Below are 11,429 nucleotides of genomic sequence, written 5' to 3' on the forward strand. Positions count from 1 at the left end.
CATTTAAGTGTGGGGTAGGGGTTGAATATAGGAACACAAGCTTAGTGATAAAAATTGAAAAAAAAAAAGACTAGGATTTTAAAAAATTATTAGAAAGATTTGAAATAATAATCTAAAAATTGAATCAAGTTAAAAAGTTGTTATGTTGAAATCTAGGTTGCTAGTGTTATGTGGGACGATCCAATGCAAGTTTCAATGTTTATTTGAGCCAATAAATGTTATAGTGTATTTGTCGCTTCCCTATCCTAGTGAAATTATGGAAAAAAACACGACATTGATTAATTTGAGGGCTATAATACATTTAGCATTGTGTACCAAAAATGAATCCAAGAGAGCTTATGTAGAGATTGCACTTAAACTAATATCTTTAACCAATAAGGGTTGAAGTTAAGTTCCTTTTCTTAAGCATATGTTTTTATAGGAATTTTAGTTTTGAGTGAAAAAAAAGAAAAAAAATGAAAAAGAAAAAAAAAGTTGCAAAAGTTGAAAGAATAAGAGTCTACAAAGCTATGAAGATCAAGAAATATGATGAAAAGTTCAAAATTTGAAGATTCAAGAATAAGGCAATTTGTCAAGTTATTATTATTTATTGTAATTTTTATTTCTATGTTATTTTTCTATATGTATGCTTGGGAGATTAACCACAAATTACCTTGAGTTTAATAAAAGTTTATGAGGATACATTGGGAGATTAACCACAAATTACCTTGTTCAAAAGAAGTGGGGAAGTGTTTATGAAGATTGTGAGTATTTATTATTGGGAGAGTTCTTAGGAAAATGTAGACACAAATACATGCATTGCAATCTTGATGTAATGGAGAGGCTCAAAATGGAATGTCTTGTGCGATGTTGGTAGCTAGTGTTTTGATGTGATAATAATACAACCAGTTTTGCTTGAGGGCAAACAAAAGATAATCGTGGGGTATTTTGATATGACATTATTTAACTATATATATATTTATAACAACCCTAAAATTTTCGAAGAAATTTAAACTTTCCAAAAACCATTTTTTTACACAAATAAAAGTTATTCAAACATCAACAAGTTCTAATCGCTTTCAAAATGTTTTCATATCAGAGTTCCCAGAAATCCAAAATCATAAAAATGGGGATGTGTACGTCACGCCTTCGCCTTTCCATGGTCAGCTGATGCACCTGAAACAATAAACGATAAAATGTAAGCTCGAAGGCTTAGTGAGTTACCCCAAACTACCAACCGCTAGCATCTAATAATAAAGGTAATGACAATAATAACAAACAACATGCATAATGAGCCTTCAACATGAGTGGACCACCTCCTATGGGCCTACAGCCTATCTGGACTGCTCCCGAGCCTTCAGCATGACTGCACCGCCTCCTACGGTCCTCAAGCCTATCCGGACCGCTCGTCGGGCCTTCGGCATGACTGGATCGCCTCCTACAGGCTTACAGCCTATCCGGACCGGCCCAGGTATGTTGGCCTCAAGCGCACAAAGCAGGACACCACCTCAACCCAACCCATCCATGTATGTCGACATATAAATAGCACATAAACACACAATAAGCATAGATCATACTAACTGCTAAGCATAGCACCATTCTATCTATCAAGGTACTAATCCAACTGATCATGAACATGAAACACATACTAACTCCGGAATAAAATCCTAAGGGACCGACCTAGTGTCGTAGACCCTGTTGGTATAGTGAGGAGAACTCACCTAGCAATAGTGCAGAACTGAACTAAGAGTCTTCAGCTGCTACGCCCGACACCCTCGACTGAGAGATAAACAATACAAATTAATTAACGAGACCTTGAAGATATCAAGAGACCCAAATTGTCCAAGTCTATTATTGGCCCAATTTATTAAATTGGGCCCATCATTCTATTGGGCCTACACAAGACCTGCAAGTCCAACCTGGCCCAAACAGCACTATATACATAGCCCATAAAGGGATTAAACCTAATTGGCCTATAACCGGCCCAAGGCATTAAGCCCACGAGCCAAAAGTCCAACAGGGAGTGTACGCGGGGTGTACCTCCCAGTTACGCTGGGCATAGCGTAGATCTTCGTTGACCATCATCGGGACTGCTGACCACATACCTTGGGCGTACAGATCTTACGCGGGGCATACGCTGGGATTTACCAAAGTCTTAATAAGGGCTTAATGGGTTGAGCTCTTGAACCCATATTCCAGATCCATCAACCAAATATGCCATAGAATGATAAAGTTCCAGACTTTATCACTTTGGATGTCCAAAAAGTCCTTAACTCATAGTCTTAACCCATTAAGACCTTCTTATCACATGCATGGATCAAGTCTAGCTAAAAGGACCAATTTTTATCACTCAGGGCCTCTCCAAATGTCTGAAAGGACAACTTGTTTCGTCTAGGACTTCACATGCATCATCATGGGATATCTAGGGACCATAAGACCTTCATAAAGCTAGAATGTCTAGATCTAAAGTAAATAAGCATAAAGTTTCAATCTTTTTACCTTCTGGAGCTCTAATGGTATAACCCAACTTAAGATCTAAGGCCTTGCTTTCCTCCTCTAGCTTCTTGGTGCAATAACTCCATTATCAAAGGCTCAAGATGCACACTAACTCACTCTTCACACAAACTAGGGTTTTGGGACGTTCTTTGAGGTATGGAGGTTGAGGTAAGGAAAAAGAATGAGCCATAAGGGTGTTTATATAGTCCCAACCCCGAAAACTAGTGTTTTTCACCTGACGTGAGTACGCCCAGCGTACATGAGCATACGCCTAGCGTACTAGGGCGCGCCTAGTACGCCCAACTGTCACACCCCCAAACCAAGGATGGCGGAAACGTCTGGGGGTGGACGACTTCATGTACAGTATCACAACAACGTGTATAATAGTGCTCAAAGTAAAAACAACCACCATATATATAATTGCAAAAGTTACACCAAAGTATATGTTTACATGTTTCAAAAGCAATTACATTATGATGACAAAATAAATTGATGACGGTTTAACGTCCCATCCTCAAAGCGATGAAGTTTTCCTGTTTCACTGATTTCCTGAGAATACAAGTAGTTTTAAAAAGTGTCAACACAAAGGTTGGTGAGTTCATAAGAGTTTTGTTTGAAGTAGAAACCGTTTTTCCTTGTAAAATCGATATAGTTTGATTTCCAGAAAATCCAATATTTTCTTAGTTAAGTGTGAATAGAAATATTCCTATATGATGCATTAATGAACCCTAGAGTAACCCGTAGAGTTCCTCTATAATCGTCCAGCGTATAAAAGTTATATAAGGTTTAAATTAGATAAAACGTTGAATATAGTGGGTCTGCCCTAGGTCCACAACCCAACGAGGAACAAGAGATGAGGCGGGCGCCACCAATTCTAGGCCAATCAAGACTAAATTCTTATATGACTCAAACATATACGCTCAGCGACTATAGTTGAAGTCTAACAATTTTAGATGAAAAATAGTTTGATTTCCAGAAAATCCTATATTTTCTTTAAAATCTGCGTAATGTAGTCTTATGACTGAAGACCAAAATGTATAAGTAACCTTTCTTATTAATAGACAATGTTATGCACTTAAATGGACATGGACGCATTTGAATTAAATGAAATTTCTGTATGTTCTCATGCTCGTTAATACTTTGTATATATATGTAGTCCTAAATTAGAGGACTGAGAAATAACAAGTATTGACCATACTTAAAAGTATAAATGTGGTTTCAAATGATGTGTAGTCGTAACTACCAAAACCAAAAGTGTACAGTAATATCTGTACTCATAGAGATAAAAAGGTGATTTTAAATCGACATAAAACTCATTTAGATTTTAAAAATAAAATCCCGTAAACTTATGGATTGTTATATCCCTATGTGAGTCGCTATAATCATATTATGACTATGTGAACCTGCCACGACGTTCTCAGTGTCGCAAAAAATAAAATGACATTTGTCACCCGTAGACCTGCAGGTCCAACTGTAGCTAGCAGCAAGGTGTGGGGTGTCAAACCCAATATAGATCTATATACAAGTATCACGTTCTCCCTCAAGGAGATTCTGATTATAACTACCAGGAATTATATCCCGCACTCAGACGTACGGGGGGAGAGAGAGAGAGAGAGAGAGTCTCACAATATAGGTTAACAAGTTTACGTGAAATGTGTGTGAATATAAATATTTCTTGTATTGATGTACCCTTCTTGTACGAGTGCGTTGAGTGATGTATCATAAACTATACCTATTATAGTTTATCTAAAATGTATGTAATATGTATGAACTCTTTTATGGAAATGTATTAGTGTTGTGAATTTATCAAACTATAGATTAACAAATTAACGTGAAATGTGTGTGAATATAAATCTTTCTTGTATGAATGTACCCTTTTTGTACGAGTGCGTTGAGTGATGTATCATAAACTATACCTATTATAGTTTATCTAAAATGTATGTAATACGTATGAACTCTTTTATGGAAATGTATTAGTGTTATGAATTTATCAAACTATACTTTTTATAGTTAAATAATACGTGTTCTAAAATGAATGAATAATATTTAATATGAATGACTTAGTTTCAGTTCATAATGATAAACTAACAAGGAAACACATTCAAATATTAGAACTTATGTTTATACACTTTGCTCAACATAACACAAAGTGCTATGATATTTACATGCTGTTGGCTAACTTTAGCCATTCTGCCCTGTTTTTGGAAAAATCATAGAAAAATCATACGAAGTCGAAAACTAGATCCGTAAATTCTGAGAGTTCAAAAAATGTGTCTAGTTTACTCATAATTTTTATCACGATTTTTAATGACCTCCAACCTGGGTGAAAAAGTCCAAAATCACAGACTGGTACGGATTGTTGTTTGAAATGATAGGCAGTTTTGTAAAAATCACCATAAATTGTAGAAAAATCGTATGGAGATGTGCAAGTAGCCATTTTAAAGCTAAAAACTTGAACTATTTGCACCTTGTTCAGTTCTGAAAACAAAAATGTTTAAGATGCCCAAAACAGTCCGTGAATGGAGTTGAACTTTTCTGATGAAGGCTGTTAGAAAATTTTAGTTATGTTCTTAGTGTTTTAACTTGTATTCCCCCCCCCCCCCCCCCCCCCCCTTGAAAACTTGAGAAAACATGAAAATATAGGGGTATGAACTCACCTTGAGTGATTTCAGTAGGTAAGTGTTGAAGAAGAGAAGTGTTCAACCCAAGAACACTTGAAGAATCACTTGAAGATTCGAAGCTCTAACGCTAATATGATGGAGTTTGTGTAAGATATTCATGATTTGAGTAGAATGAAGTGAAATAATCATAAGGAGGATGAATTATACTTACTAAGAGTGGAAGAACACGTGAAGATCAGCCTTGAATCTCGAGTTTGGAGTGGGAAAAGTTTGAGAGAAAGTGGTGTTTGATACTTAGTGAAATGAGGGCAAATGAGAGAAAATGAGGAGAGAGGATGTTTGTTCCAGCTCTCAAAACGTGGGAATGAGTGTAAATTGAGTGGAAATGACATTGATGTGACCTAGGTAAGGTGGGGAGGTGTGGTTAGTCAAAGAGTGGGTGTGGGGTGGTTGCTTGTGACATTGGATAAGGCAAAGTCAACACTCCACCTTTAATAATTCACCCATTTGATTTTTATTATTTAAATAATGATTTTCATCAAAATATGTTTAAATTATGAATATTTAGAGTTTATTATGTTAAAATATAATTTCTGGAGAAAATCCCGCTTTAAAATCACGAAAAACGGGCTTAAAATGTTAAAAATATCAAAAATGGACTAAATGTGACAAATATGCGAATTCTGGTGCTGAACCGAGAGGGAGAGAGGCAGAAACCGAGAGGGAAGGAGAAGGAGGGAAGGAACCGAGAGGAGAGAAGAAGAGAACAGAGGGCGCGAACAGAGACCGAGCGAGAAAAGGAACAGAGAGAAGCAGAGACCGAGCGAGACAGAGAGGCGGGGTAGCGACAAAGACCGAGGCTCGGTCCTCGCGTGCTTTAGCCACCAGAGGCTCGGTCCTCGCGTAAGAAGCCAACAGAGGCTCGGTCCTCGCCTAAGAAGCCTCTCACTCCGGTTTCGGTTCCTAAAGCCTATTTTTCTCGTTTTCGCCCCGTTTTAAGCCGTTTTTGACCCGGTTAAGGGCCGGAATGACCCGAATGATTCCAAAAAGTTACGGGAAACTTTTGAGAGAGATTTGGGAGAGATTTCTCACACTTGGAGAGATTTGGGAGAGATTTGACATTCTTGGAGAGATTTCTCATACAAAGAGATATTTGAGAGAGGTTTCACATACTTGGAGAGATTTGGGAGAGATTTGACATTCTTGGAGAGATTTCTCATACAGAGAGATATTTGAGAGAGATTTCACATACTTGGAGAGATTTGGGAGAGATTTGACATTCTTGGAGAGATTTCTCATACAGAGAGATATTTGAGAGAGATTTCACATGCTTAGAGGGATTTGGGAGAGATTTGGCATTCTTGGAGAGATTTCTAATACAGAGAGATATTAGAGAGAGATTTCACATACTTGGAGAGATTAGGGAGAGATTTGACATAGAGAGAGATAGAGTGAAAACGATTGAGAGAGGTTCCGTGTGGGACAGTTGTGAGTGTCCGGCATCGCAATGCATGGTTCGTAAACCCTGTTAAGCCTTGTTTAAGGATCTTACACACTCCCGATGAGTAAGCATCATTGTTTTATCGGTTTGGCTTGCCATTTACCGTAGTTTTTAGGTTAAAGAGATCTAGTTGTACGTACTTTTCGATTTATGTTTTCTTATTAGAATAATGGGTTGTTTAGTAAATACGGAACGTAAGTCCAGGTACACAAGGGTTAGTTGAGTTGACCGTTTGACTTGTTGACTTTATTTGACTTTGAATTGACCAGAATTTGACGGTTGTCACATCATCCCCCCGTTAAAGGGAATTTCGTCCCGAAATTTGCACTTCGAATGGGGATCCAGGGCTTTAGGGGAAAGATGGGGATAACTTTTCGTAGTACAAGAATTTGATTACTACTATGCATGCTTTAATCGATGCTAGATTTAGCATATAAATAAATTCGGGATTTAAATGTCGATGTTAGAAACACGTACTGATATTTGCGGGCAGTTCCGGAGTGGTTTCTCCCTCGGTGATTGCAAGCACCCTCCCACCACCACCGGCATCTCTTGTCCTTGGGCATTCCCTTTTAAAGTGTCCCGTTTCTCCACACTCGTAACAGGTTGGGCTTACTCCAGAGCCAGGTACCTGGTTGATGGGTCGTGCTGGTACCTTACAGGAACGAGCAGTGTGCCCCTCTCTGTTGCAGTTTTTGCAATGCATCTTTCGGCAAGCCCCAGTGTGATGGAAGTTACACTTGTTGCATTTTGGAAGTGTTCCAGCGTATGGTTTCATGGGAGTTGGCGTGGTGAGGGTTGTGGCAGCATGAACAGCAAGGATCTGTTGCTTCTTAGCGAGGCCTTGGGCTGATTGGTCCTTCTTGTTGTCCCAAAACTTTCTTTCGCTGTTCCCTCCTCTTGCTTGGGTAAGGGTGGTTGTCATAGTGTCATGGTGGGCATGATGGTCAATGAGTTGTTGTGCTAACTCCTTGGCGCTGTCGAAGGTAGTTGGTCTTGAGGCCAGCACGCTATCTTGAATTTCGGGGGACAATCCCCAGAGGTAACGCTCCAACTTTTTATCTTCCGGGGTGACCATAGCGGGACAAAGGAGTGCTAGATCACAAAATCGGTTGGTGTAAGTTGTAAGGTTGGAGCCTGCCATTCTGAGATTCCATAGTTCTTGCTCCAGCTTTTGCACTTCACCTCTTGGGCAATATTCCTTCAGCATCATCATCTTTAAGTCCTCCCAACTTAACGAGTTAGCCACTGCAAGCGTAAGCGATTTAACTTTGCCGTTCCACCAAGTGAGAGCTCTTCCGATGAAGGTGAATGTCGCGTACTTGACTTTGCTCGCTTCGGGGCAAGCACAAATCTCAAAGATTGCTTCGGTCCTCTCGAACCATTGAATTAGTGCGAGGACACCCCCACTTCCATCGAAGGAATCGGGTTTGCCATTTGTGAAGTCCTTGTAAGTGCATTCCCTTGTGCGTCCTGCACTATCCCCGTGGTTAGGGTTTGTGGCTCCAGATCCAGCACCACCAGTGCTATTTGTGCCAATTTGTGACATTGCAGCTACCACGGCTGCTGTTACTGCAGCTTGGAACATTTCGGGATCAAACTGGGGAGGTGGCGTTGGAGGTGGTGGCGCTGTGCTGCCCGAAGGTCTGGGTCTTTTCCTTGGTGGCATTGTTCTGTCACGAGTTTGCAAAGAGAAAAAAAAATGATCAGATGGTAAGTTTCTACTAATAAAGACAAGTCAGTTGTTATAGAATTAGATTTTTCCTGCATTATTCTTCGATTTAAGAGTTCCTTAAATATAACTCATAAAGGAAGTCCATATGAATGAACTTCACGAGTTAGTAGGTTTTGTGGTCTCTCTTAGATTTTTCACGAGTGTGCTCAAGGCGATTGGTGCGGATCGTATGTATTCTTGCATTTGCATCAACCTCTGCGATACTATGGAGAGTTGTTCTACCCTGAATCTCGTTTCGGGTAACTCTATGGACCAGCATTGGAAAAATTTTATCTGCTGAGCTTCCTTCGTTTATGTTGTAGAAACTTCGTTCTCTATTAAACGACATATGTTGGTCTTGTTCTTCGCTCCAGGTTTCCAAGCACTCTACCCAAGGAGGCGTCGGGCCCTGAAAAGCCGGTCAAGGGTTGGGATTCGGAACAAGAGTCATCGGGGTTAAGTTCTCCACTTCAGGGTCGGAGTCAGAACCATCAGCATAGCCTTCGGCTTGGTGACCATCTACAGGGGTTGGGTAATCATTCTCTGGCTCCTCTCCGAGCCATTTGGTATTGTCGTGGTTAGGGTAATACGGGTCGTCGTGTGGATGGAATCCAGCCATGATACCTTCGCGAGAAATGGGGATATAAGAAATAACTAAGCAAACGTACTAATTAGCTAATTATATGATGATCTTTATTAGGTACTTCAACAAATTGTTTAGTGCATACTAATTACATGTATTCGGGACAGGATAGACCCTCGAATAAACGACCCTAACTCTAAATCCCCAATCCAACGAGAACAGGAAGTAGAGCAAAGATCCACAGATTCTAAGTCTATGACGTCCTGGATACATAAAATTTTAATGTATCCACTAAGCAACTATTGACCTATTGATAAAGATCTATTTAGTTCTCACATATGTAATTATAATAAATCCAAAATACCCCTATGGTATTTCATTGTGGTAGTGTTGGTAAGTTTTTAGACTTGTTGCCACATCACAACCATTCTTGGGCATATGCCAATCACTCCTCGGACCAGCATAGTTGATCAGGCTATGCCACTCCCAAGACTGACCATACATCCCCAGGCTTACCTGTGATATCCAACAATCATTACTTTTGTTTTGTCCTAAAATGATGCTGACCTTAGTATGTATGCATGCATGTATACTTTTAACAAAAGCTATTTATTCCTACAGGTATAGTGGTTTTGAAATCTTAAAATCAGAGACCTTAGTCCCAATGCATTTATAGTTTGTATATCTTATGTGGTTCGATATACTTAGCTCACTATAAACAATGCTCTGATACCAATCTGTCACACCCCCAAACCAAGGATGGCGGAAACGTCTGGGGGTGGACGACTTCATGTACAGTATCACAACAACGTGTATAATAGTGCTCAAAGTAAAAACAACCACCATATATATAATTGCAAAAGTTACACCAAAGTATATGTTTACATGTTTCAAAAGCAATTACATTATGATGACAAAATAAATTGATGACGGTTTAACGTCCCATCCTCAAAGCGATGAAGTTTTCCTGTTTCACTGATTTCCTGAGAATACAAGTAGTTTTAAAAAGTGTCAACACAAAGGTTGGTGAGTTCATAAGAGTTTTGTTTGAAGTAGAAACCGTTTTTCCTTGTAAAATCGATATAGTTTGATTTCCAGAAAATCCAATATTTTCTTAGTTAAGTGTGAATAGAAATATTCCTATATGATGCATTAATGAACCCGTAGAGTTCCTCTATAATCGTCCATCGTATAAAAGTTATATAAGGTTTAAATTAGATAAAACGTTGAATATAGTGGGTCTGCCCTAGGTCCACAACCCAACGAGGAACAGGAGATGAGGCGGGCGCCACCAATTCTAGGCCAATCAAGACTAAATTCTTATATGACTCAAACATATACGCTCAGCGACTATAGTTGAAGTCTAACAATTTTAGATGAAAAATAGTTTGATTTCCAGAAAATCCTATATTTTCTTTAAAATCTGCGTAATGTAGTCTTATGACTGAAGACCAAAATGTATAAGTAACCTTTCTTATTAATAGACAATGTTATGCACTTAAATGGACATGGACGCATTTGAATTAAATGAAATTTCTGTATGTTCTCATGCTCGTTAATACTTTGTATATATATGTAGTCCTAAATTAGAGGACTGAGAAACAACAAGTATTGACCATACTTAAAAGTATAAATGTGGTTTCAAATGATGTGTAGTCGTAACTACCAAAACCAAAAGTGTACAGTAATATCTGTACTCATAGAGATAAAAAGGTGATTTTAAATCGACATAAAACTCATTTAGATTTTAAAAATAAAATCCCGTAAACTTATGGATTGTTATATCCCTATGTGAGTCGCTATAATCATACTATGACTATGTGAACCTGCCACGACGTTCTCAGTGTCGCGAAAAATAAAATGACATTTGTCACCCGTAGACCTGCAGGTCCAACTGTAGCTAGCAGCAAGGTGTGGGGTGTCAAACCCAATATAGATCTATATACAAGTATCACGTTCTCCCTCAAGGAGATTCTGATTATAACTACCAGGAATTATATCCCGCACTCAGACGTACGGGGAGAGAGAGAGTCTCACAATATAGGTTAACAAGTTTACGTGAAATGTGTGTGAATATAAATATTTCTTGTATGGATGTACCCTTCTTGTACGAGTGCGTTGAGTGATGTATCATAAACTATACCTATTATAGTTTATCTAAAATGTATGTAATATGTATGAACTCTTTTATGGAAATGTATTAGTGTTGTGAATTTATCAAACTATAGATTAACAAATTAACGTGAAATGTGTGTGAATATAAATCTTTCTTGTATGAATGTACCCTTTTTGTACGAGTGCGTTGAGTGATGTATCATAAACTATACCTATTATAGTTTATCTAAAATGTATGTAATACGTATGAACTCTTTTATGGAAATGTATTAGTGTTATGAATTTATCAAACTATACTTTTTATAGTTAAATAATACGTGTTCTAAAATGAATGAATAATATTTAATATGAATGACTTAGTTTCAGTTCATAATGATAAACTAACAAGGAAACACATTCAAATATTAGAACTTATGTTTA

This window comes from Lactuca saligna, chromosome 4 (assembly GCF_052625555.1).
Source record: "Lactuca saligna cultivar CGN05327 chromosome 4, ASM5262555v1, whole genome shotgun sequence".
In the NCBI taxonomy this organism is placed as follows: Eukaryota; Viridiplantae; Streptophyta; class Magnoliopsida; order Asterales; family Asteraceae; genus Lactuca; species Lactuca saligna.